The sequence below is a fragment of the Thalassophryne amazonica genome, chromosome 5 (genome assembly GCF_902500255.1).
Source record: "Thalassophryne amazonica chromosome 5, fThaAma1.1, whole genome shotgun sequence".
Taxonomy (NCBI): Eukaryota; Metazoa; Chordata; class Actinopteri; order Batrachoidiformes; family Batrachoididae; genus Thalassophryne; species Thalassophryne amazonica.
Window position 1 is genome coordinate 22,943,685 of NC_047107.1, and position 26,191 is coordinate 22,969,875.

Genomic DNA, 26,191 nt, shown 5'->3' on the forward strand with positions numbered 1-26,191 from the left:
AAATGTCGGTACAATTAAGGGTGTGGCAACTTTAACTGACAGCAGCTGAGCCCGGTGTCTGTCGTTTTTGAGTATTTTATTACAAACACCTGGAAGAATACGCCTTATTGTGTGGTGAAACATCCAAATGTATCATCTAAAACATTCCTGTTGCAATACTGATGCTGAGTGAAATTCTTGTGGTATTTAATCTTGTATGCTTATGACGTTAGCACTTTCAGCAGCAATCTGTAGCCTGATCTGTTAAACCCTGTTAATCCACAATGAGAAAATAAGCAGCTCATAACTTTTAAATGTCCACACAAAGTATATCATTGGAAGAACCACCACACAGTCCACAAAAATATTACTTAATAAAAACCCAAACCAAGGTTAGTTTGCTAGCTTCGGTGGCTCAGACTCAAAGATAGGGGCGTGTACAGGGGTCTTTCATCACACATTAAGCCACCCCTTTATGCTTTAATAAGGTCATTGTGAATCAGCCTTGCTGCTGCTGTCAACATGGTGATGCCCAGATTTGAGATTCACAATGGAGGCGGGGTTTCTATAGAAATTCTCAAGCTTTGTCCAGTATATGTACAGTCTATGAAGACAACCCAATGGTGGCTCATGTAAGAGTTCTCCAAACATCAAGTTGAGCACTGATTAGGGATGGATATCAAAAACCAGTTCCTGTTACGAATCGATAAAAAAATGATTCAATCCAACATAAAGCCTTTTTGCTTAATGATTCCCATGTCGGTTCACATTACGGCGGAGCGGCCATTGTTTTTGAGGGTGTGTATCGGGAAAACGATCATTTCTCATTTTTCTACATGGTCACTGGAGCCTAGATCTTTGGACATAAATAGAAATAAACAAAATCTGTAGTTTTTGCCAAAATTATTTCCTTTCAGGCATAAACGAGACAAATTTAACTCCATAATCTCTGAGCTGCAGTCTTGCAGCTGGTTGTGCTGCAAGTCAAGATCAATGTGATTCATAAAAAACAGAGGACATCTCATTTGGGGGGGGCAGTTTTGGTCTGTTGTAGTTTGCTGTCTGTATTACAATGTTTGAAAAGAGGTGTCATTTAAAATGGCGATTCGCTGTTGTTGTTGTTCATTCAGCTGCTCCCGGTTTTTGTTCGGGGTGGCCACATCGGATACAACCAGATGATGACGCAACTCCAGTTTTACCTGGAGAAACACACACAGCCACTGGTGTTCCAAAATAGGTCTCCCATCCAAGTACTAACCGATTCGCTGTGAAGTTATTAATTCTGACCAGAATCTAGCTTTCCAATGTTTGGAGCCGTACAGTTAGTCCCACAAAACAGATGATATTATTATTATTTCCTTACTGTCCCTCGGGCTGAGGCATAGTAACTTCAGTTTATGAACCTTCGTGTGCGCTGCCCCATAAAAACTTAATGAGGAACGAATAAAAACTCCAGTCTGGAATGGAGGACTATTATCATTTCTTGCCCACAACAAGACAAGAGTCCCAATTATTGACTATAATCAGCACAAGGGGGGGGTCACAATTGACATCTTTAAATGGCTTTGGGGGGGGTTAATTAAGAAGTTGAAGACCTGCTGCTTCTGAAAAACAGTGAAGATCTGTACGTACGTAAGTAGACATAAAAATTTACAAAATCACTTCTTATTCAAGCAAAACTAGCATTCCAATAAATGGAATACTGAATAGGGATGCACCAATCTCCATTTTTTCACCTCTGATTCGATCCCTGAATTTGAATATCTGCCAATACTGATACTATTCTGATACCAGAGTTTTGTTTGCTTTAATATTATTATCATTATTGTTGATTTTATATGCGGATATTTTGTATTCCCAGTTATACAGCTTCATGATGAAGTGGTACATAGGAGCATTTTCTTAAAAAGAAAGACCTGAAAGTTCAGCTACAATCTGTCAGAAGGTACATCTAAGATACAAGCCTAGATTTGATGCTTTGGTGAAAGAATTAAGTACTTTTATTTATTTATTGGTTTCTTGTGGCATTTTGGAAATGCTGAAGTGCGCTCCTTCCTCAAAACGGTACATGTACACAATTTTTGGGGCGCCCCTGTGAAAAAAACTAAATCTAATGAATAAATCTTGACTGATGAAAAATGGCTCTCTCTCTCTCTCTCTCTCTCCTCCTCTTTCTCCCTCCATCTGTCACTCTTTTCCTCTGTCTCTCTCTCTCTCCAAGAAATGAGCTCTTTGCTTAAACATGCGCAAATGTAAAAGACCAAAATATATATAATTAATGGTATACATGTTTATGTGCACATGTAAATGGTGCCATTGTTGGGTCAGTGGCTGAAGTTTCATCTCTTGAACACCAGATGGCACACTGGCCCCGAGGACATGTACCGTTTTGAAGAAGACACGCATTTCTGCATTTCCGAAATACCACAAAAACCACCAAAAAAATAAACAGAAACACTTACTTCTCTCATATTTGGAGTCAGTCTGGGTAAATCATTGCACACTTCCTCCCATGACTTATTATGACTGGAAGGACATTTTACTTGACAGGAAATGCATGTTTTTCAGAAAGCAATAATCCATTGTATATGATCTGCTCAGAAATTGTTCTGTACCTACTATATAGTGTTCTTACAACAACTGTTTAATCAAACTACAATGGTTTTATTAAACAATGAAAAAAGTCTGAAATAAAAGTTAATTTTTCATAAATACAACCAAACCCTGTCAATATTTGGAATATTAATACTCCTCTTTCTTCTCCTGCTTCAGTGAATTAGTCTCTAAAAAACTACCTAATGACTGCATAACTAATATGATGTCTGTCTGGAAAGGGTTACTTCTCATCAAACCCTGAAACTGAAAACATGTCCATATACATTCGTTGGCAGTGTATTATTTATGAGACGTTTTTATTGATCCCTGGCATGTTATTTTACTGCTAGTAAAACTAATGCCTTAGATGCCGTTAGTTCCGCTCTTTTCCCTTTCTGTTTGAGGTAGTCTTGTTCAGCAGGCCGTAGGCTAGGGTAGATTAGAGCTGCATGCTAAATGAATGAACGTGATGCTACTCGCACCATGTGAAAAACAACAAGAACCGGAGCAACACAAATTCTCATCGTCGAGCAGAAGAAAGGACTTGGACTTCTTTGAGAAGATATGAAAGACTGACTTTCATTGCCGCTTGATCTGACTGTACTTTTGTACACTGTTCATGTTTTGGGTGTTTTTTTTTTAATTATTATTTTCTTATTTTTGTTTCCTCGTGTCTGTTATTTGGTAGAATGGGCTAAGCAGTGAGTCACCCCTCTGACTCTGGTCTGTTAGAGGGTTCTTCGTCAAAAAACATCAGATGATTGCTTACTGAGAGGTGGGGATGAACAATCGACTTTCACTATATCCATAGGTGTCGAAATCTGGAACGTGCACATCGGGTATTGATGTCTGATGCCTGCTTTTGAAAATCTTAAAGTAGATAGACATACGGATCCGTGGTTCAGTTTAGAGACAGCCCTTAATTTTGGCTCATCCCATACTTACTGAAAGTGTTCAATGAGCAGAACTGTGATAACTCACAGCTCCGACATTTGGTGACCATGTGTTTTTCTAAGTCTCCATCACCTGGTTTCTCTTCTGCTTCAGGGTTCCTCAATGCTTTCCCCTTACTGACTCACCAGGTACCATTATGAAGCAGGTTGATTTGGAACAGTCAAGCACAGGAAGCCACGGGCAATACTGTTAACATTTTCGGCCTAAATCATTGTAAGGATGCACTGATGATAAGGTTTGTTGCATATTAAATATCAGCCTGAAGATCAGCATGGTTGATCTGTTTGGACTCGCTAACCCAGTGGTGGATTGCAAAATGGATTTTTTAGGGAGCACTGGAGTCACACCTCCAGTAAGTGTAATACAAGGAGTGAAATGTCTCTAAAGCTTCAACAATTACTAATTAATTTCCCATAAGTGTTTCAAAATAAAAGTATTCAGAATTGAAGGCAACTACAGCTACATCAATGAAACTGGGGATGGGGGGGTGGAAAAAAGGAAATGCAAATGGAATGATTGTGGGGTGGGGGAGTGGGTTTATTTATTTGTTTATTTTGTCAGAGTGTGCTCGATTATAAAGCAGTAGTTTAACATTTTAATGAAACAAAAAATTTATTCGTTTTTTGTATTCATACCAAGGTTACCATCATGCAAATATCTGAAATTTATGGGGGAGGATCCCAGGGATAGACATGAACCACTTCAGCCCACTTGTCGATAGGACAACACTTTCACTTGTCCTTTATAAAATGGAACTCTCTCCTCAAAAGTTCTCAATGCCCTGCTGAACACATAATAAACATTTCTTGCATAGTCTTTACGTATTTTAGGGCCCCTTCACACATAGTACAAATATAGTACAAATCAGGGTGAATGAGCAAGCCATGAAAACATCGAGCCGACGTCGGAAGGAACACATGGTTGGGTGAACGATCCCGCTGCGACGGTTTCATGCATGAGTGTGCACAAAACCGTCACAGCTGGAACACAGTGCGAGCAGCTGGAGCATCTGTAACCACATCGCGCTCTGCTGTGGGGAAAAAAAACAAACAAAAAACATGCCACCCACAGGATTCGAACCTGATATTTACAAAAGCTCTGATTGCTACCCAGAAACTTTACCACTGCGCTACCATCGCTGTCTTATAAAAGGTGCAAAAAATGCCTGAAATCAACAAGGACATTAACATATTTAAATAAAAACAAAACATAGCACAACATCCACTGTTTACTGATTAGCTAAAACTGCCAATTTCTCCAAAAATATTTGTCCTATCAACTTTCCATTTTCGCAGCGTTCATCCTTGACCCAAAACACATAACCAAATGGCAAATGTCAGCTCTCCCCAGTTTTTGTGCCATCAAAAGCCATACACACCCGCACACACAGGCCACTTGTCTATTATAATACAGATCCTAACTGAAAATAGTCCCTCCTCCTCAAAAATAGTTTTCTGTTTTACTTAAATTGGATTTAAAAAATCCAACTATGGAGTCATGACCTGTAAATTAACAAATCAACTTTTATTTTACATTTTTCCCTTTTACAAAAAATACAATTTATTTATCATTTTCCCAGCTTTCTATTTTGGCTTGTTAGTATCTCACAAATAAAAAGTGAAATTTCCCATCGATGGGATATACAGGCTTAGAAGGGGTTAAATTAAATACAATTCATGTAAAATGACAAATATGCATAAATACACAAAGGTTTATGTTCGTATTAATTTACCATTTATTCATTGTAATTTGATGGTTGCTGAACTTTTATTGCCATAGTTTTACTGAAGGTGTGTGAACAAAATAATTTAGGAAAATATGTAAAATAGCTTCTTTGCAAAAGCTTTAGTGAAAATGTATGGAAAGTTAATATTTTCACTTCATTTATATTCAAATTTTCAAATGTTTTTGTTTGGAAAACTTTGCTGGCAATCATTTGATTTTTTCCAGTGTCTGATTGTGATGACCTACTTGTAAAATATTCTTACTTTGACATATATTTGATTCCACCCTAAATGTGTCATTTAGAAGTGATTCATTTGTGACTGATTATATCATTAAAGTTTACAAATTTGGTCATGAAAAATGATTATTAGACCTAAATTACCTTCTGGTGCTGTATCTTTTAAGTAAAACAGTAAAATTAAGAATCATACGCTCCTTTCTGTGAGCTACAAACTGTGACCTGTTACAGTCAGCTTTCTATTATACAAAATATTACATTTAATCCTTAACAAAAATGTGTGCAATCAGATTCAGCTGAATGACTTCACAACTTCAGCATTTTTTTTTTATATGATACACACATAGGGAGTCACTACACAGGCAAAGGTTCAGTGCACAGAACTGTATGCAGAACACACTGTATGACTCTGCACAGTATGATTATACACGTCCATACAGGGCTCGACATAGCCATTTGCCCGCTGGCCCGGCGCCGATTTGGCCCACTTTGGGCCACTACAGGCCAGTACAATTTATCAAATGATGGCCCGCTCGGGCCACTATACTTTCTGGCTTTAAGAAACACTATAAGAAATCAGGAAAAAAAATTGTGGCAGTCAGTAATGGTTACTTTTTTAGACCAAGCAGAGGGGAAAAAAATATGGAATCACTCAATTCTGAGGAAAAAATTACGGAATCATGAAAACAAAAGAACGCTCCAACACATCACTAGTATTTTGTTGCACCACCTCTGGCTTTTATAACAGCTTGCAGTCTGAGGCATGGACTTAATGAGTGACAAACAGTACTCTTCATTAATCTGGCTCCAACTTTCTCTGATTGCTGCTGCCAGATCAGCTTTGCAGGTTGGAGCCTTGTCATGGACCATTTTCTTCAACTTCCACCAAAGATTTTCAATTGAATTAAGATCCGGACTATTTGCAGGCCATGACATTGACCCTATGTGTCTTTTTGCAAGGAATGTTTTCACAGTTTTTGCTCTATGGCAAGATGCATTATCATCTTGAAAAATGATTTCATCATCCCCAAACATCCTTTCAATTGTCCAAAATATCAACGTAAACTTGTGCATTTATTGATGATGTAATGACAGCCATCTCCCCAGTGCCTTTACCTGACATGCAGCCCCATATCATCAATGACTGTGGAAATTTACATGTTCTCTTCAGGCAGTCATCTTTATAAATCTCATTGGAACGGCACCAAACAAAAGTTCCAGCATCATCACCTTGCCCAATGCAGATTCGAGATTCATCACTGAATATGACTTTCATCCAGTCATCCACAGTCCATGACTGCTTTTCCTTAGCCCATTGTAACCTTGTTTTTTTCTGTTTAGGTGTTAATGATGGCTTTCGTTTAGCTTTTCTGTATGTAAATCCCATTTCCTTTAGGCGGTTTCTTACAGTTTGGTCACAGACGTTGACTCCAGTTTCCTCCCATTCGTTCCTCATTTGTTTTGTTGTGCATTTTTGATTTTTGAGACATATTGCTTTAAGTTTTCTGTCTTGACGCTTTGATGTCTTCCTTGGTCTACCAGTATGTTTGCCTTTAACAACCTTCCCATGTTGTTTGTATTTGGTCCAGAGTTTAGACACAGCTGACTGTGAACAACCAACATCTTTTGCAACATTGCGTGATGATTTACCCTCTTTTAAGAGTTTGATAATCCTCTCCTTTGTTTCAACTGACATCTCTCGTGTTGGAGCCATGATTCATGTCAGTCCACTTGGTGCAACAGCTCTCCAAGGTGTGATCACTCCTTTTTAGATGCAGACTAACAAGCAGATCTGATTTGATGCAGGTGTTAGTTTTGGGGATGAAAATTTACAGGGTGATTCCATAATTTATTCCTCAGAATTGAGTGAGTCCGTATTTTTTTCCCTCTGCTCGGTCTAAAAAGTAACCGTTACTGACTACGACAATTTTTTTTTTCTTGATTTCTTAGTGTTTCTTAAAGCCAGAAAGTTGCCATTTGAAATGACTTTAGTTTTTGCGTCATGTCTGTGATCTGCTTTTTTCTACAACATTAAACAACTGAATGAACATCCTCCGAGGCCGGTGATTCCATCATTTTTGCCAGGGGTTGTATATAATTAATGCCTCAGCGTTTGTTGTCATAAAAGAGTCAAATGTATTAAAAATGTAATTTTTTTAATTTATTTGTATTTATATATATTAATAATAATAATAGTAACAACAATAGCAATAATAGTAATAATAACTCTTCAGAAGCGGCAAGTCCGCTTAACTCCTCTCAAAGCCATTAAAATATGTCAATCATGACTGAGTCACTTTTGGGCAGAATAAAGTCGCTAAGTGGAACTCTTGTCTTGTTGTAGTCAAGAAACGAGAATCATCTTCCGTTCTGTTGGCACAGCTCCGAAGCTGCGCGGTTCTCCTACTGAGTCGAGTTAGAGTGCAGTCGGAATTAATAACTTCAAAATGAACTGCAGCTTTAAATAAAATGACACCTCTTTCCAAACGCTGTATACAGAAAATAACTACAATCGACTAAAAAAGTTTTTTCTTCTTCCCAAAATGAGACATCCTGCATTCTTTATGAATTAACTGATGCTGACGTGCAGCACAGCCAGCTGCAAGATGTCCAGCTCAGATGGTACGGAAAGACATTCTGCCAATAATGTCTGAAAGGAAATGCTTTTGACAAAAACTACAGGTTTTGTTTATTTCTATTATGTTGAGAGATCAAGGAGGCCACATGTAGAGTTTATTTAGGTCTAGAGTTTAAGGATCCAGTGAGCATTTCATATTTATTTACTTTAAGACTCAATAAAACGTTGTTGACATAGAAAAACCTTTAAAGGCTACTTTAGTACACAGAAAATATTTTATAATTTTAATTTTTTTTTTATGTCTATAACTCCAATACAGATAAGGCATACTTTTTAGTTTTGATATGGACCTACATCTGTATTTTACATTTCTGACTGTGAGTTAGCCAACTCTGAGGGTTGCTAAAAAATGCCCTCTAAATTTTATGGGAGTCACTTTATTTTTTTACACGTGAGAATGCCCTCTGATAATTCTATTTTTTTTAACTTCATGATCCATAGACTATTTTATGTTTTTCTGGATTGGTTTATATTATATATATTATATATATATTATTTGTTAGAGGTGCACCGATCAGGATTTTTTTAGGCCAATCACCGAAATTTTGATCTGCCGATACCGATTAAGGCCGATACCGATCAAGTACATATTTGATCATGCCCAAAATAAGAATATAGGTCTAATGTATAGGACTATTTTGCATTAAAACTTAATGATGAAAAACAAAAAAACATGCATTCAAATAAGACACTAGAATAAACTGGCCAACTTTTGTTTTATTACACTGACTTTGTTTTACCAGCAAGCTTTTTTTTCCATGTTTCATGTTGCTCAGGTTACAGCCTACAGAGAATACGTTGAGAATGTAAAATACAGCCCTCATTCTATGGGGTTAAAATTGTCTCATTAATATTTGTAAATCCACACAGGGTGATCTACAAATAATCATTGATTTGCAAATGTGTTCAGATATCCACAAATGCAAATTTCATATTTGTAACTTGTAAATTGGTCTTTGCAAATAATGTTGTATTTGCAAATATAAAACTTAATTTGTAAAAAAAAAAAAATTACATTTGTAAAATTGGAAATTGTATTTGTGAATTGAGTTTCAGCATTTGTGGATCACCAATTACATGCATTCATCACTTTCCTCTGTGATGTAATTTTTAGACATTCTTTTTGTGAAATCCACAGATCCACAAACAAATGCCTACTGATTCACAAATACACACTCTTGCACACTGGCTATCCACTAGATGGCAGTGTGGTTCCATTCATTATACAGCAGTCTATTTAGATCTCTCAGAGCCATTTGACTCATTTTGACTTCTGATATGAGCTGGACGGACATGGACTACATTAGATGATGGCGACTGCTCCAGGGCTGTGAAATGAAAATTGTGAAATCCGAGGAAAATTTGGGGGGGGGGGGGGGGGGGGGGCAGAATTAAATTTTTATCTAATGATACTTTTTCAGCATCTCTTGGAAGAACAAATCTCAAAATTAGTGGATATTTAAATGATCCTACATTCAACCTTTTATTTGACCTGTCAATGATGATGTTGAAATAACAGAATATGCATGGAAGTAGGATCTGGAATGATTTTCCTTTTAAATGTAAACCAAATTATGCATTAACTCAGAACAATTAAACTACATGAAATTTATGAAGACTGAAAAGACTGTTACAGCATTTCAAAAACCACAGCTAAAGCTTGTAGAATATTTGGAAAATCATGATAAAACATCAATAACATACCTTATAGTAAAAAGTCACTTATATTTTTGTCCTTATTTTTTGTCTTTCTCGCCATCTTCTTTTCGTGCAACGTCGCTCCGTGACACAGACATGCTGCACAAATCTTTAAAAAACTTGAAAGCTCTAAAAGTTGGGTTGTCCACATGCTACATTTAGCTCAAGCGCCGCACAGGAGCCACACAGCTTCGCCACAGCAACCAAACAGTCCTGCTTTACGACAACTGTCGCAACAGCTACACTCTGAGTGGCATTTTTCCTCCGCGAAACTCTGCGGATCCGAGGAAACTGATTTGTATCTGTAACACACAGATCATGTCCGCGGACTTATAAAACTTACACGATGTCGTTAAAAAAGAGAACGCTTTGCGATAAGCATTTTAAAACTCAGTGATGTTCACGATTAAAGAGTACATCGTTAACACCCCACCTCCCCATGATGAAATCCGTGGAATTCCGCGGATCCGCGGAGTTTTCACAGCCCTGTGCTCTCCTTGTCCGTCCAGCTCATATCATAAGTCAAAATGAGTTTACGTCACAGAGGAAAGCGTGTCATGACAGGACCAAGCGCTCCCTGCGCTACTGCCTGCACTGTTGTGATTGGTCCTTTTGATCGGCGCATTTTGCCGATCACCGATCAAACCGATCAAGGCGTGATTGGCCGATAATGATCGGTGCCCGATCGATCGGTGCACCTCTAATTATTTGCAGGATTTCAGGGTGGAATATCATGAACTCTCACGTGCAAAACCATGGGCCAGTGCTCCCACACTGTGGGCCACTAAGTTCTAAATTCTACTGGCCCTGTGGGCCAGTGGGGCAAATTGGTTTATGTCAAGCCCTGGCATATTTGCCTCCATACGTCACCAACATTTCAGCAAGCGCACTGCTCATGCCCACAGAATGTATCCTCTGTTCAAGAGGTGTGGTCAGCCTGCTGTCTGTGTGTGAGGCAATCAGAGGGCACAGCCAGCCAGCCAGGGATGGCATGGAATTACTTCACCCAGAAACTTTGGCAGCATAAATTAAATTTGTTAATTTACCTTTTCTTCTCATATATGAACCTGAATGCAAAAGCGTATTGATCTACATTTGTGTTGAATCACTGTCCCTGTATGAGATCATCAGTCCTGCTGCATTATTTAGACTTACAACATGGAATTTCTGCACTCATATCAATTCTAACGTGGCTGAGACCATCAGACCATCAAACTGCATGCCATTCTTAGTTCTGGCATTACTTTAATATCTTCAAAACACAGGCAGCGCTGCTGTTGCCGGACATCGGCACACACAATTCAGCGCATACTTTTTCATCAGATTTCTCATCAGATTTTAATGAAGGCATTTAAATTAAAATGCGTAGTATTTGTAAATACCCAGGATACCATATTACCACCCAGCCCGAGTGCAGACTTGTTGCTTTGACTAAACAGATGTATCAAATCCATTCCTAATTTATAGAAAGGCTAAATGCAAAGTTCTCCATCGGGCTGGTGGCTGTCAATGCAATTTACTGCAGGAACAGTGGCTTTTCGTGGACCAATTTGTCCCTCAAAGAGCTTCACTTCTTTATGCAATCATCAACCTCCAAACCAACGTTACTGGTACATGCAATTTCCCTTCATTAATTGCAGGTAATTTGAGCATCTTTTTCCAACTCTGTGTTGTAAATTTGGTCATATTTGCAGACCTTACTGCCAAACGTTCCTCTATTTGATCCATGATCAAAATGAAATTAGCGTGCGCAACTGGAAAAAGTGACCAATCACAGCCCTTGCAGTCTGTGCTGTTTAAAACATGTGTGCGTCAGGCTATGGAGAGGGTTCGAAGTGAGGGGTTTTTAATGTAAATGTATTGCAATGGGGCGGGACGTTTTGTCCGATGTGAGCAAAAATCCATGATACAAAATCCAGGATATACAGTGTTTATTATATGGAAAGCTATACAAAAACATCAGGACTTTTGATTTGTCCAGTGAGTGTGAGTATCCGGTTTATGCAATGACGGTTTAGGCAAGTTTTACTGTATTACATATGTGAATACCCAAATTGTATTCAACGTTTTGTATTTTCAGCCTTAATGTGATGTGCATTGTGTTTTGTAAATATGACATAGCATAGTAACTAGAAGTGCATTATTCATAGTCTAGTCACAGTCAACCAATTTACAATAAATGATAACACTGACTTGCAACACTTGTACAATTGCAATTCTTAGGTATCACAACATGTATCTAGTCAGCACCAAACTATCATGACAGCATTGATTTGGGATAAAAGTGTAAAATCTCAGCACTAATTACTGGCGTGTATCAACTGTGATCAGATGAAAGGAAAGAAACTAACTTTGTTTTGGGGGGGTCTTCAGTTGTCCAAGTAGTATTTAAGCCTTGGAAGAATGGATAAATAGGCAGAATGCAAATAAATGCACTGGAATCCACCAAACACCTGAGCAATTCTCATCCATTCTCTATACCAGCTTACTCCAATAAAGGTTCACGGGGGACTAGGGATGGGTATTGATAAGATTTTAATCGATATTGATGCCATTATTGAGTCCGTTTATCGATCCGATTCCTTAGCGATTCCCTTTTCGATACCTCTTGTGAATTTTCTATGTCGACAACATTTTATTGAGTCTTAAAGTAAATAAATATGAAATTGGTCACTGTATCCTTGATATCTGGACATAAATAAAAAATATAATGTGTAGTTTTTGTCAAAAGCATTTCCTTTCAGACATTTTGGCATGAATGTCTCTCCATACCTCTGAGCTGAGCTCAGTCGGCTGCTGCACGTCTCATTTTGGGAGGAAAAACGTTCTGATCGATTGCAGTTTGTTTGTATTACAACATGTGGAAAGAGGTGACAACTGATTTAAACAGCGTTTCGCTTTGAAGTTATTAATTCCGATTGGACGCTATCGTTCTAATTTGACTTGGCAGAGAGCTGCGCAGCGTTTGGAGCTGTGTGAACAGAACGGAGGACGATTCTCACTTCTTTCTCGCAACAAGACAGGAGTCCCAGTTAGGGACTTTAATCCGCACAAACTCATGACTGACATATTCAGGGATGAAAATGGTGAAACAAAAAAAGATGACACCCAAAATTACCCAACACCACCCACACGAAAATGTTTGAATTCTAGAAGCTCTGAAATGCAATCTGAGACTATTCCAGACAAACTGCAGTGAGTGCAGCATCCAATTTGGTGAGAAAAAAAAAACAACTTTCCTTATTCAAATTCATTCCAGTAGTATTCTGCTCTTACTAGCATGCAGCAGCTTTCTAGCTTGGCAGATAGTTCTGGAGGAAATCATTGAAAAAATTACCAAATTGAAAATATGGTTTGACCAAAACAAATTGTCATTAAACTTAAATAAAACAGGGATGAAGTGGAGGTGTAAGAATCACTAGGTGTTCACAGGAAACAGTTATTTATTTCTATATTTATTTATGGTCACTGTTAGTTGGTTTTATATTTTCTATTGTGTTTTAATCAGGTTCTTTTTGTCTCTTTCTCTAAAACTGTATTGCAGCATTATTAGTTATTATTACCGTTATTGTTGCTATTATTATTATTAATAATATGAGCGAAGCGTCGCAAAGCTCACTCATGGCACAGGGCATCCTAAACAGGAAGTGCCAATTTTCAAATCCACAGTAAAACAGGAAATGTTCAAATGTCAAACACTTCCTGGATTGACAGACGAGATCTCATGGAATCTCGCAGGAACTCAGTGGCAATCTTGCACTCAAACAGGAAGTGACAACTTTTCAATCACAGTGAAACAGGAAATGTTGAACACTTCCTGACATGGGTGGAGTTAGAGCAGAGGCCTTGGTTTCACTGGACTCTGAAATCTGATTGGACGCAGATGATTGACATGTCATGGCACCACATCTGGTTGAAAAATCTGCATTTTCAAATCAGTGAGTCACATTGACTACTAGGTCCCTCCTGTCCAGTAGTTTAAGAGTTCAAATCCACTTTAGTAGAAGAAGAAAAATGTTTGCTTCAGATTTGAACTGGACACGTCGTTTTAATTATGGACTTCTAATCACACCAAACTTATACTGGTGAGTAAACGACCGTATTTTATGCCAGAAACGAGGTCCAGGTTGTTAAAAGCAGCATTTCTCCTTTAATTTGGGTTGCCTTATATACACGTTTAAGCAAACAGACAGCAGCTGGTTCATGCTCTGTTGCCTTATTAGTGCAGCAGATAACTGAAACAATCCTTCAAATGGTGATACAAGCATCAAATTCAGCACAAATACAGCTGGAGCAAAATTAATGGAGCAACTTTAACTTTTGACCCCTGTACAAACTGAAACTGACCTTTGTCACCCTTCATGCTGCTTTTACCTCATAACTCCATATCATTCAGTCACAGATTGTCCAAACTATACCTTTTTTGGAATCTTTATGATCAGGCAAATAATGTGGTGTAGTTTTCTATATGATTGGAGCATCTTTTAATTTTGACGCCTGTGTAATTCTTCAACTGACCCCTACCTTGCTGCCTATTGAAAATTCAAGTGGCCAATCAGTTTCTTTTAAAAGAGTTAATGTCTATGGATTATTTGTGCCAAATTTGATGCTTGTATCACCATTTGCAGGATTCCACTCCAACTATTCTCTTATCTGCTGCACTATATATGAGATGTAAGATGCTGCTCCTCAGTGTTTCTCAATTGCCCTCAAAAGTTTTGGAACACTTGGTATTTCACACATTTTAATTTGTTTATTTGATTTCAAATACATTTTTTTCCTAAAATTATCTTCCTTAACTCAAACTGAAAGCAAATCTCTACAACTCGATATAAATTAATTAAAAATATATAATCCAGCTTCCTGATGAAGTGGTGCAGAGGAGGATTTTCTTAAAAAGAAGACCTGAAAGTTCAGCTACAATTTGACAGAAAGTACATTTTTGATGAAAGCCTAGATTTGATGTTTTGGTGAAAGAAACTTTTGTATTTCTTCATAACTGATGTAAATAAAGTCCAAGACCTATTCAGTGACTTAGAAATGTTCATATTTCCATCCCCTGACTTGTCTGAAGAAAACTGGTAATAAAACTGATTATTATTTACAGGTTTTATCAAGTTTAATGGTTTGCTTTCAGTTTGAGTTTGAGGAAGATAATTTTAGAAATTTTATTATTTTTTTTATTTTTTTTGTATTTGTGTTTAAAATGGCATAAACCAATTAAAATGTGTGAAATTCCAAGTGTTCCAATACTTTTGGCACAGTATCCTAACCTTATGATGAGTGCAAAATGAGTGTGGTATTATTACGGTTTTGTTTAAGAATGTTTAATTTTCACTGTTGCTGCACTTTGTGTCAAATCATAGTCATATCATATATCATATTGATATGAAAATTCAGTAAGGTATATCTTCTTTTATACATTCCAAATCTAAGGTGGAACTCTACTTGTGTTTACTAAGGTACACCTAAATATCTTAAAAAAAAAAAAAAAAAGAGAGTAGAGCCACTTAGGTGCCTGGTCTTGAGAACCAGGGATGGCAGGTTGAAAAGCTTTTTATCCCGTGGGAACTCTCCCTACCCACCTAAGCGGGTCAAGAATATGGACAGCATGTATATAAGTGACATTTACATGACAATTTATATATGACAATATTGATATACAATAATTTGGTCATATTGTACAGCCCTATTGTCAACTAGCTGAAAACTTTGAATATTAAATTACATCTACATTAAAAAAAATGCTTAAGGTGGCAGGGGGTTAAGAGGGGTTGTAATTATTGGGGTCAGCTGAAAAGCAAAAAAAGAAAAATGCTTAAAAAGGTGGGGAGTATGGGGCAGAGCCCCCCAGAAGCTGAAAGGTTTTAGTCATGCTCATGCTCCCAAGAATCATTTTACTGAAAAAAGGCTGAAGGACCTAAAGGACATGGTAACATGCTGATGAGCTTCGCTTGTTCATGTCAGCACATATACATATTATATAAACAAAAATAAATTTAAAATATTACAATTTGACATACATTTGACTGTTTTACGACAACAAACGCTGAGCCATTAATTATTATATGGAAAACTAATGCACACAAACATGCTGAGATGGGAACAGCTTAATGCTAACTTTAACATTGAAAATGCCGTAGACATGCGAACACGTTAGCATCTGTCCCGTTTTTAAGTTATAAAATACATCTATCAACTGTTTCAGAAGACCATAACAGGTCGGTTTAACATAAAGGGTATATATTACTCACAGACATATGCTCTTTGGGGTTTTAGTTAAGATAAAACGATAAAATTAAGATAAAACGAAATAAAACAAAGACCCACAAAGCAGCGGGTCGGATCAATGCTTCATTGCTTCAAACTTCAAAAACGAGCCGCACTGCAGAAAAGGTTGATTACAGACCCTGCAGGGGTTCTGTAATCGACAGAGACATGATCATTTTTCCGACAAACACCCCCAAAAACAACGGCCACTCTGAAAGACCGATAAGGGAATCGTTAAGCAAAAAGGCTATTGATGTCGTGGATCGAATCATTTCTTAACAATACCCGAAAAGAACCAGTTCTTGATACCCAGCTCTACAGGGGGCTCAAGCCTATTCCAGCAGTCATAGGGCAGGAGGCAGGGTACACCTGGAGGACATGCCAGTCTGTCTCAGGGCAACATATCAACACATAAACACATTCACACACACAGCTACACATACAATTAATTTGGAGTCACCAATTCACCTAACCTATATGTCTTTGTACGGATGTGTTCACACTGAGGGAACCCTCACGAGAACACGGGGACAACATGCAAAATCCACACATAAAGGGCCAAATGAGAAGCAATTCCACTGCCTTCTTGCTGTGAGGCAACAGTGCTAATCACTACGCCACCCTGCCACCGTGAAAAATTCTCTCTATCACATATAGGCAAAAGTCAACCAGAATGCATTACATCTTAAACATCCATTGTGTTTTGTTTTTTTTCCCTAGACAGCTAAACGTCTGGTCACATTCACATAAAGAATTGTTTCACTTTGCAGCGCCTGGCAATGATGCTTTAGGAGTTTTTCTCCATGCGTCTACAAGAATGCTGCACAATTTTATCCGATTTTGAAGGCTTGCATAGGAAGTGGCATCAGGACGGAATTAACAGCAGATGGCTCTGTTAGCAATCTCAGTGGGACAACTAACAGCAGTGCTGTGTTAGCGATGTCTATAGTTCCTCGTTTATTGACTGTGGTCGGACCAATGAAAGAATCAAGAAACTCAAATGTGATGACAGAAATCATATGTTTAATGACTGTCATGTCAACCTCACAGAACCTGGGAATACTAAAGCCTATGAAGCTGTGTAAAGCCCGAGCAACGTCAGATGTGGCTACTGTGTGCCACTTCAGGAGAAGCAAAATCAGTGGGATAGGGTTGTGCATAAATTTATTATTTATTACTTAGTCAGTCCAGCCTGGTTTACACTTACTAGATGTATTTTTTACACTACACCAATTAAAAACCAACCACAAGTACAGCTGACTGTAAATCTGGACAAAATACGGCAATAATAACAGTGCGTCCCTACGGTGGTTTGTAGATATATGGGACAGGGAAAATTTGTTTGGAACATTTCATCACAGGTTAGCAATGAGCACACTGTATGAAATATAGTCTTTCAGAACACTAAATATGAAATTCTGTGTGCAAAAATTCTGTCACTGTACTGATAGTGTATCAGCCTACTCTCGCCTATTCAGCAGCAATCGAAGACAGTGGTGATGAACTGAAGGTGATACATGCCTGCATCAGGTATAGACATTTTCAGGGACTTGTACTATAGGACAAGCAAAATGAGAGACATGCTTGTCCTATTACTATTCTGACTTGGCCCATGTTGGCATATTTGGCAACAAGGCGCAACAGAGTTGAACGTGCGTCAATGGCATGAAAAGACAAATCTGAGTAAGAGTTTCCCTCTTTAGTCATATCTTTAATGTATTAATTTATAAAGTCATTTTTAAAATTAATGAAGACTTACAGTATGTAGTGTCTGAAGGTGCTGGGCTTTAGGCAAAATTACTTTATTCTTAAATATTACAAATCGTGAGTCAATAACAATAATAATAACCACAACAACAATAAAAATTATTAAATATTACCTGATTTTTTCAGTGTATTAGAATCTGGTTATTATTATAATTACGTGCAAAAAAATGGCTACAAAAGTGGAATTTTAAGAGGTTGGGAGAGGGGCTTCCTCCACCCCAACCCCACTCCTGTGGGTCACCCCTACACCCTGCAGGCCTGCAGTGTGTGTGCAGCTGCAGAGAAAGAGGGTTTGCTGGCTGTCCTTACCAATTCTAACCTATCAAACAGTGAGACAGGCGTACTTTGTTGGTGATCTTAAAAAGACTTACTGTGTATTTAAAGCAAAGTAGTGTGTTTGTGTATTTAAAAACAAAAAACATGGTGACATATGTGGATCCCCAGAACGAAAGGATGAGCACTTTTTCTGAGTGAATTAACTGACTCATTAAAAAAATGCCTTTATCAGCTGATTCTAATAAGAATTAATCAGGGTTTTCATCTATGCATCAACAGGGTGCACAGCAGATTTGCAGAAGAGGAAGCTTTTCACAGACTACATTCATGATGTGCATGCTCAGCCCCTCCAATGACTGTGATTTTATCATGAATGCATCAAAATAAAACGCAATTATCACTTTAAAAAACAAGTCACCATGACACAAATCATACGAAAAATCTGTCAATCCGCGGTTCACCTACATGCCGATCAGTGGAAGGCAGTCCATACGGATAATACATCAGCCAGTGTCGCAGACCGAACGCGGAGGCTTCGCGCTTCACGACGGAGCCGCTGATGGAGGGAGACAAAGGAACACCTCCGTTTCGGAGTGTTAAAGGACAAGTTGGGACATGTCCAGCTCTCCACAATTTCTCTTATACTCACTCGACTGGTAAGCACTGAAAGCCGAGATAGGCATGTCCCAACTTGTCCTTTAACACTCCGAAACGGAGGTGTTCCTTTGTCTCGCTCCATCAGCGGCTCCGTTGTGATGCGCGAAGCCTCCGTGCGGCTTTCCATGACAAAATCTCTTGTTAAAAGTGAAATCTGCCAGAAAATGGATGTCCAGCTCTTGTGATAACCAGAGAAATTGCACACGACGGTCCCAGCTCCACAGAGCCATCCGTTTAGAAATAATGTGGTGGTTTCTGCCTCGTTGTCGCAGTTCGGAGCACGGTGCGCCAAGCGCCATTGTGGGCCGTCCTTAAAGCTGTAGTAACACTCCTTATTCCCTGTGAAGCCCGTAAAATTTTCACCGAAAGCCAGATAAATTTTTCGAATGGTTTCCAGCTGCATGTATCTAACAGTTTCTGAAAAAATTCTGATGGAAAAAAAGCCCAAATCATTCCGCCATTTCCTCACAATGAAACAATGACGAGGGGGCTAGACTACTCCTCCCACAAGGCGTGCTCACAGGCGAATGACGCAACCGACAGGCGTGGAAAAAGTCACGCATGCGCACGAAGGTTCAAGCTTGGCTGACGTAAAAACATATGAATCAAATCCATATAGTTTTTGAAAAAAATAAAAAGGACCATTACTTTATGGACAGACCTCGTATTCTAAAATCAGTTTTAAGCAGAAACAAGGTGATAATCTGTGAATCGTGAGTGATGCTCTGAAATGACGTACGCGCAGCAGCAGCACATCAGACTCAGATGTGCTGCTGTGACGCTCTGATCGGTCCCCCGTCTTTTATTATGAAATAATGCTGAATTTATGTGGAAATTATTGTTGTACAAAAGCTTCATATATCTGTCGCTGAGACAGATGATGATTAGAGTGCAGCTTTAAGCAGAAACGAGGTGATAATTGGTGACGACACTGCTGATGCTCTGAAAAGACGCATGCACGGTGAAGGCAGTGCGGACCGATTTTTAGGGGGGAGCAGTTCCGCTGGCGACACCGGGAAAGCTCCAAAACGCATCACGATGCAAAAAAGTTATGATTTGACCACTTCAGAAGGAAAAATTGGACTTGTCTGAGTTGGGTAAGGTTATAGGGGATGAGTGTTATTCAATTACTTTTTTTAACTTGTCCTGGACAATTGGACTGTTAATGTAGAGGCCTGCTGTCTAGAACTACACCATATTCAGTTTCAAAATGCCTCAGATGTTTCAGACAAGACTTATTTTAAACAGGTCAAAAACCAACGTTAAAATGTTCAAAGCTAGATTTAGGTTGGGTAAAATACAAGAAATGTGGTTTCAACAGTTCTAAACCACAGAGAGGACAGTTAAAAGTGCTTTAACTACTATAACAGGCATGAGAATGAGACCTGAAAAATCCTGAAACTCTGACGGAGGTTTGGGGCCCGTTGCAGGAGCTTCAGAGTTTTAGGCAAAATTAGACAAATTTTATTTGGCAGCCAAGCAGACGCTTGACATTAGATGTAGCAGATAACTACAATTTGCAAGAATATAGAGCTATAGAAGATGGATGGTCTAATGATTAGTAAATTCCAGCTTCCCCCTATTTTAACTCGGGGGCACCACAGTAAATCAGAGATAGATCTGCAGGTTTTATGCTAGATGCTCTTCCTGGTGCAATTCCATATTGTATGGAAAATGGGCAGGAGTAGTCTTCAACCAGGGACCTTTTGTCTGCCCATAGAGTCTTCCAAAAAACAGCAGAAGGGAATTACAGGCGAAATTGTGCCTTTCATCTCTGGGTTAAAGCACAAATGATGTGCAAATGCTGCTTTTGTTTTTTCATTGTTTTTTTTTTACCAACTACATACATTTTACGAGCAAAAGCAGAATGACTGCTGCAGTCATTGCCAATTACACTTGACACAATAAGCTCAAACATTTTCAGCTTCGTGTATCTGACACGAATGTAACAGTAAACAGTCATCATGCTACAGGATAGCAGTTCGTCAGATAAGCAGAGCTTGTGAAAAGGCGAAAATGTCAATCAAATTCACCATAAAACATTCAGTCAAATAAATGCTAAGAAAACACGAAATAGGCTGATGCTGCTCGTTATCTGTAGTGATTTCGAAGAGGTTACCTTCATTTAGCAGTAGCATGCTAACATTCAGCAATCGCTGCTGGTCAAACAGGGTAAGCTAACGACAAGCTAGTTAGCTACATTAATGTCGCCGCAGCCTGCAGACTGAACACCTACGTATCCTGACGTCAATTCAGCAACTTACCAAACACACAGCGTCGGTCCGTTGTTCACAATGTCTCTAAACAGAGATATCCACAAGATTCCCCAACTCGCAGGTTCTGCAGGCGGGTAGCCGTATGGCTTCTCCGGGATAGGACAGCGCTGTCATCGGTTCGGCTGTTTCCGTCGAACACATGACACTGACGTCACTTGCCGAAGCCGACACACACACACACAACACACACACACACACACACACACACACACACACACACACACACACACACACACACACACACACACACACACACACACACACACACACACACACACACACACACACACACACCACACACACACACCACACACACACAATTCCGATACACGCTTCATTCAGGATCGACCGGTTATATGCACAATATGTCAAATTGAATTGTTACTGAACATTTTTTCCAAAAGCATACACATACAATTTACAATTTTTAAAGAAAACTAACTAAAATAAGTTAAAAAAAATAAAACCAAAAGGCAGTATAAAATAAAATAAAATAAAATAGGGGTGGTGGCCACAGGGGCGGGGCTTGCAGACAGGCAAACCAGGCAGTTCCTTGAAGTCCCAGCCACTAGGGGAGGCCTCTGGCTGCCAAAATGTACTCCACAGCAACAAGCCAGCCAAGCCTAATTTTGTACTAATTATTTATTTTATTTGACGTTATTTATTTCCACTAATTTAATTGTTTATATATATTGTAGCAATTTTATTTTCTTTTGATGTGGCCTTATATGTTGTTTACTTATTTACTCAGGTTTGTATTTTATATTTGAAGTTACACTAATTTGCAGTGCACTTTAAGAGTAAAGGAAGTTCATATTTTCTTTTTTTTTTTTTGGTGGCAAACTATTTACAACAACGATAATTGATAGGCCCTGGGTTATCAGGGGCCTCTGCTGGTCCCTGGACCTCACTTTGAGAACCACTAATTTATTTTTATTATTCCTCTCAAATGTCCTGGAAATTGTGCAGTTATGTGTGCAAAAACCACATTTTTGCAGTGTGCACGGGTGGGGTGGGGAGCCCCAGGGATTTCTTGCTTGGAGCCCCAAGAGACCCTAAGAAATGAAACATACGAGGGCTGTCAATAAAGTATAGGTCCTTTTTATTTTTTTCAAAAAGTATATGGATTTCATTCATATGTTTTTACGTCAGACATGCTTGAACCCTCGTGCGCATGCGTGAGTTTTTCCACGCCTGTCGGTGACATCATTCGCCTTTGAGCACTCCTTATGGGAGGAGTCGTCCAGCCCCTCGTCGGAATTCCTTTGCCTGAGAAGTTGCTGAGAGACTGGCGCTTTGTTTGATCAAAATTTTTTCGAAACCTGTGAGACACATCGAAGTGGACACAGTTTCGAAAAATTAAGCTGGTTTCGGTGAAAATTTTAACGGCTGATAAGAGATTTTGAGGTGATACTGTCGCTTTAAAGGACTTCCCACGGAGCGAGACGTCGTGCAGCGGTCCCAGGCACCGTCGTCAGCCTGTGGACGGGTCCACGCGTCGGGACGCAGCCGGCGCGGTGCGGCGGCACAGGTGTTTTTCCTGTGGCGGAGCGTCGCGGCGGCTGCGTCCCGACGCGCGGACCCGTCCACACGTCTTTCATTAAAAAAATCTCCTTTAAACAGTGGAGTATCCGGATAAAATGCTGAAACTGACTTCTTCTGAAACTTCTCTGTTCTCTCCACGACGTCCTGGATCAATAGAGCCTGAAATGTGGAGGTTTTCAGCTTGAAACGACGGCGCCTGGGACCGCTGAGCAACGTCTCGCTCCGTGGGAAGTCCTTAAAGCGACAGTATCACCTCAAAATCTCTCATCAGCCGTTAAAATTTTCACCGAAACCAGCTTAATATTTCGAACCGTGTCCACTTCGATGTGTCTCACAGGTTTAGAAAAAATTTGATCAAACAAAGCGCCAGTCTCTCAGCAACTTCTCAGACAAAGGAATTCCGACGAGGGGCTGGCCGACTCCTCCCACAAGGAGTGCTCACCAGGCGAATGACGTCACCGACAGGCGTGGAAAAACTCACGCATGCGCACGAGGGTTCAAGCATGTCTGACGTAAAACATATGAATGAAATCCATATAGTTTTTGAAAAAAAATAAAAAGGACCTATACTTTATTGACAGACCTCGTACACTCTTAGGCATAAAATGTTGAATTTAATTGATAAAGTTAAGGTAACTTTTTCCACATAACATTGTCAATTAAGTGCAAAACAATATTGTAGTTGAAATTAATTAAATCAAATGAAACATTATACTTAATCCCAATATTGTTTTGCACTTAATTGACAAAGTTATGTGGAAAAAGTTACCTTAACTATATCAGTTAAATTCTACATTTTATTTCTTACACCGCATTCACACCTCACGCGACTCCATCACAAATTCGCGGTCCTTCGCCTGCCGATGGACACGCCATCATCGCCCGGTGTGTCGCTCTGCTTGGACGGAAACTTTCGCTGTGAAAATTCGCCTGCGTCATCAAATGGAGGAGCTTCCATTCCGCTCGCCGTCGAGTCAACATGGCGGACCTTGATCACACGGAGCGAGTTACTGTACTGTATTTGTTGTGGAAAGCTGACAAACATTGCCAGCGGAGCTGTCGCTGGGTTCACAATATCCTCATGAGATGTTCCCAATTCGGGTAGTTTCATAATTTGCTGCAGGAGCTGCATCGGGATGACGGCCGCTTTCAGCGGTACTTCTGCCTCTCCAGGACCCAGTTTGAGGACCTCCTGTCCTGTTCACGCGTGCACCTACGAACAAAGAAAAAAACTGGATGCCGCTTGCGGGTCCTCACTCTCTCTACCCTCAAACTCTGTCATCATTGTGTAATAAACCAGTCACCATTTGTTTATTAGGCATCTGCGCAGTTAATAAAATGGTCTTCACGGACGATTCATTTCGCACGCGCACATGTAAACAAAGAAAAAAAAACTGGCTGCCCCTGTAGTTCCTCAGTCTCTCTCCCTCAAAACTCTCATCATTGTGTTATAAGCCAGTCACCAATTTGTTTATCATACATCTGTGTAGTTAATAAAATATCCTCACAGACAATTCGTTCACAGGCGCATGTAAAAAAAAAAAACTAGCTGCTGCTGCAGTGCTGCTCGCTTTCCCCTCAAACTCTGTCATAAGTCCTGCTCACAGGCTGGCTGCCAGACACATGTCCACATCAAGTATAAACTCCAGACATCTTCACGTCCGCTACATATCCAGTCCCTGGATTGGTCATCGTGGCGCGACAAGACAAAAAAGTTCAGATTTTTCAACTTGGGGAGGAGGGCGACACGACGCGATATCGCCCACAAACTCACCAATCGCTCAAAATCATTTCAGTTGCATCGCTTCATTTGCATCCATCGCATTGCGTTGCGTGGCTTGAACTTTTGTGGTGCCACAACGCATCCTTCCATAGGGATTACAAGGCAACTTGCCGCCTCCGTGGCTCTCGTCGCGTGAGGTGTGAACATGGCATTAGAGTGTAGCAATGCCATTGGGTGGCCAAGTGGTTAGTGTGCTTGGTTTCAGTGTGGAAGGCTCCTGGTTCAAACCCCACCCCTGCCACATTTCTCCATATAATGTGGAGTTGCATCAAGAAAGACATCTGGCATAAACTTGTGCCAAATGAACATGCACATCCTCTTTGCATCTGCTGTGGTCTCCCTGTTTGAAAACAAGGGAGAAGCCAAAAGGACATACTTTTTAACTAGAATAAAACAGATAGAAGCAATACATCTCAGGCTGCACTTGGAATCAGTTAATTAGAGGCTTTAAAAACAGAAACAAAACCCACAACAACAGAGTCCAAACAAATAAAAGTTCAAAAAGGGGGTTTATTGCAAAAGTAAAGTGGTTCCACATGGTGAGAAGGGCAGGACAAAGGCTGAGCAGGGCAGGCAGGGCTGGTGAGCATGGCTGGGGTAGAGGAAAAAGCAGAAAAACACAGGGGTTAAAAAAAACTACAAAACAGAACACAACCAAGCTACAAAAGTTCAGACTGGCCAAGTAGTTACCACGGTGGTTACAACAACAATTAGTGGCAAGTGAGACCGGGGTTTAAATACTGCAGCTTGAGGTGGAAGCAATCAGTGTGTGAGGAGGAGCAGGTGAGCTTGATTAGGTGGAGGCAGAGTGGAAAGTAGGTCAGCCACACCCAACCCAGCACACAGACACTGAACAGAGAGACTGGGAACACAAAGGGGGAGACAATAGGCAGAACCCAATAGTATCCCATTCCCAACGGGAGCCTCCCGATAATCCCTAGGGCTGGCCCGAGTGGTCACGGTGAAAGGCCCTCACCAAGTCCGGGTCCAAAATAAAGGAGCGGGGCACCCAGGAGTGCTTCCCAGGACCACACCCTTCCCAATCCACCAGGCAATGAAGACCACAACCCTGATGCCGGACAGCAACCAGGTGACAAACAGAGAAGGTGGGATGCCCATCAATGACCCAGGTGGGCAAAGAGGGCTAGAAAGAGCACACGGCAGGAGGTGGGGTCCAATTGTGCCATTTAAACGAAGCATGGTTTCCAAACTCTGGTTGGTCCTCTCCATCTGACTATTAGTTTGGGGATGAAAGCCAGATGACAAAATCCCAGTAACTCCTATTGCCTTGCAGAATGCCTTCCATACTTGGGAATGAACTGTGACCCCCAGTCTGACACAGTATCATTCAGAATACCATGAATGTGGATTACATTCTCTGTCAAAAGCACAGCAGTCTCAAAAGCTGAGGGCAACTGTGGATGAGCAATAATTGGGCTGCTTTACAGAAGCGGTCAACCACAGTCAAAATCACAGATTCACCATTGTACGCAGGAAGCCTGGTGACAATGGCCAAGGCAATATGTGACCAGGGTCTTCCTGGGACAGGTAATGGGCGGAGTGGACCTGCTGGGGTCTGATGGGAGGCCTTACTGCGGACGCATGTGGTGCAGGCTGTGACATACTCTTGGGTCTCACTCCCTCAGACTCGGCCACCAAAAAACGCTTCCTGTGGTTAACACCAGGATCACATGCAAACCGCGAGGTGTGGGCCCATTGCAAAACTTTGGAACAGAATAAAACAATTTACATGGCCATTACCTGGATCAGGTTGTTGCTGCTGAGAATCT

The 26,191-nt window shown here is 40.0% G+C and overlaps 1 protein-coding gene across 6 annotated transcripts in view; it reads right to left on the reverse strand.

Annotated features, from left to right (window-relative positions):
- Positions 1-21,198, reverse strand: part of gapvd1 (GTPase activating protein and VPS9 domains 1) — a 137,755-nt gene extending 116,557 nt beyond the window's left edge. For all 6 annotated transcript variants that reach the window (XM_034169776.1, XM_034169781.1, XM_034169780.1 and 3 more), the window contains exon 1: positions 21,062-21,198. The gene's annotated coding sequence lies outside the window, so the exon portion shown is untranslated. The remainder of the gene's footprint in view (positions 1-21,061) is intronic.
- Positions 21,199-26,191: the final 4,993 nt, after the last annotated feature.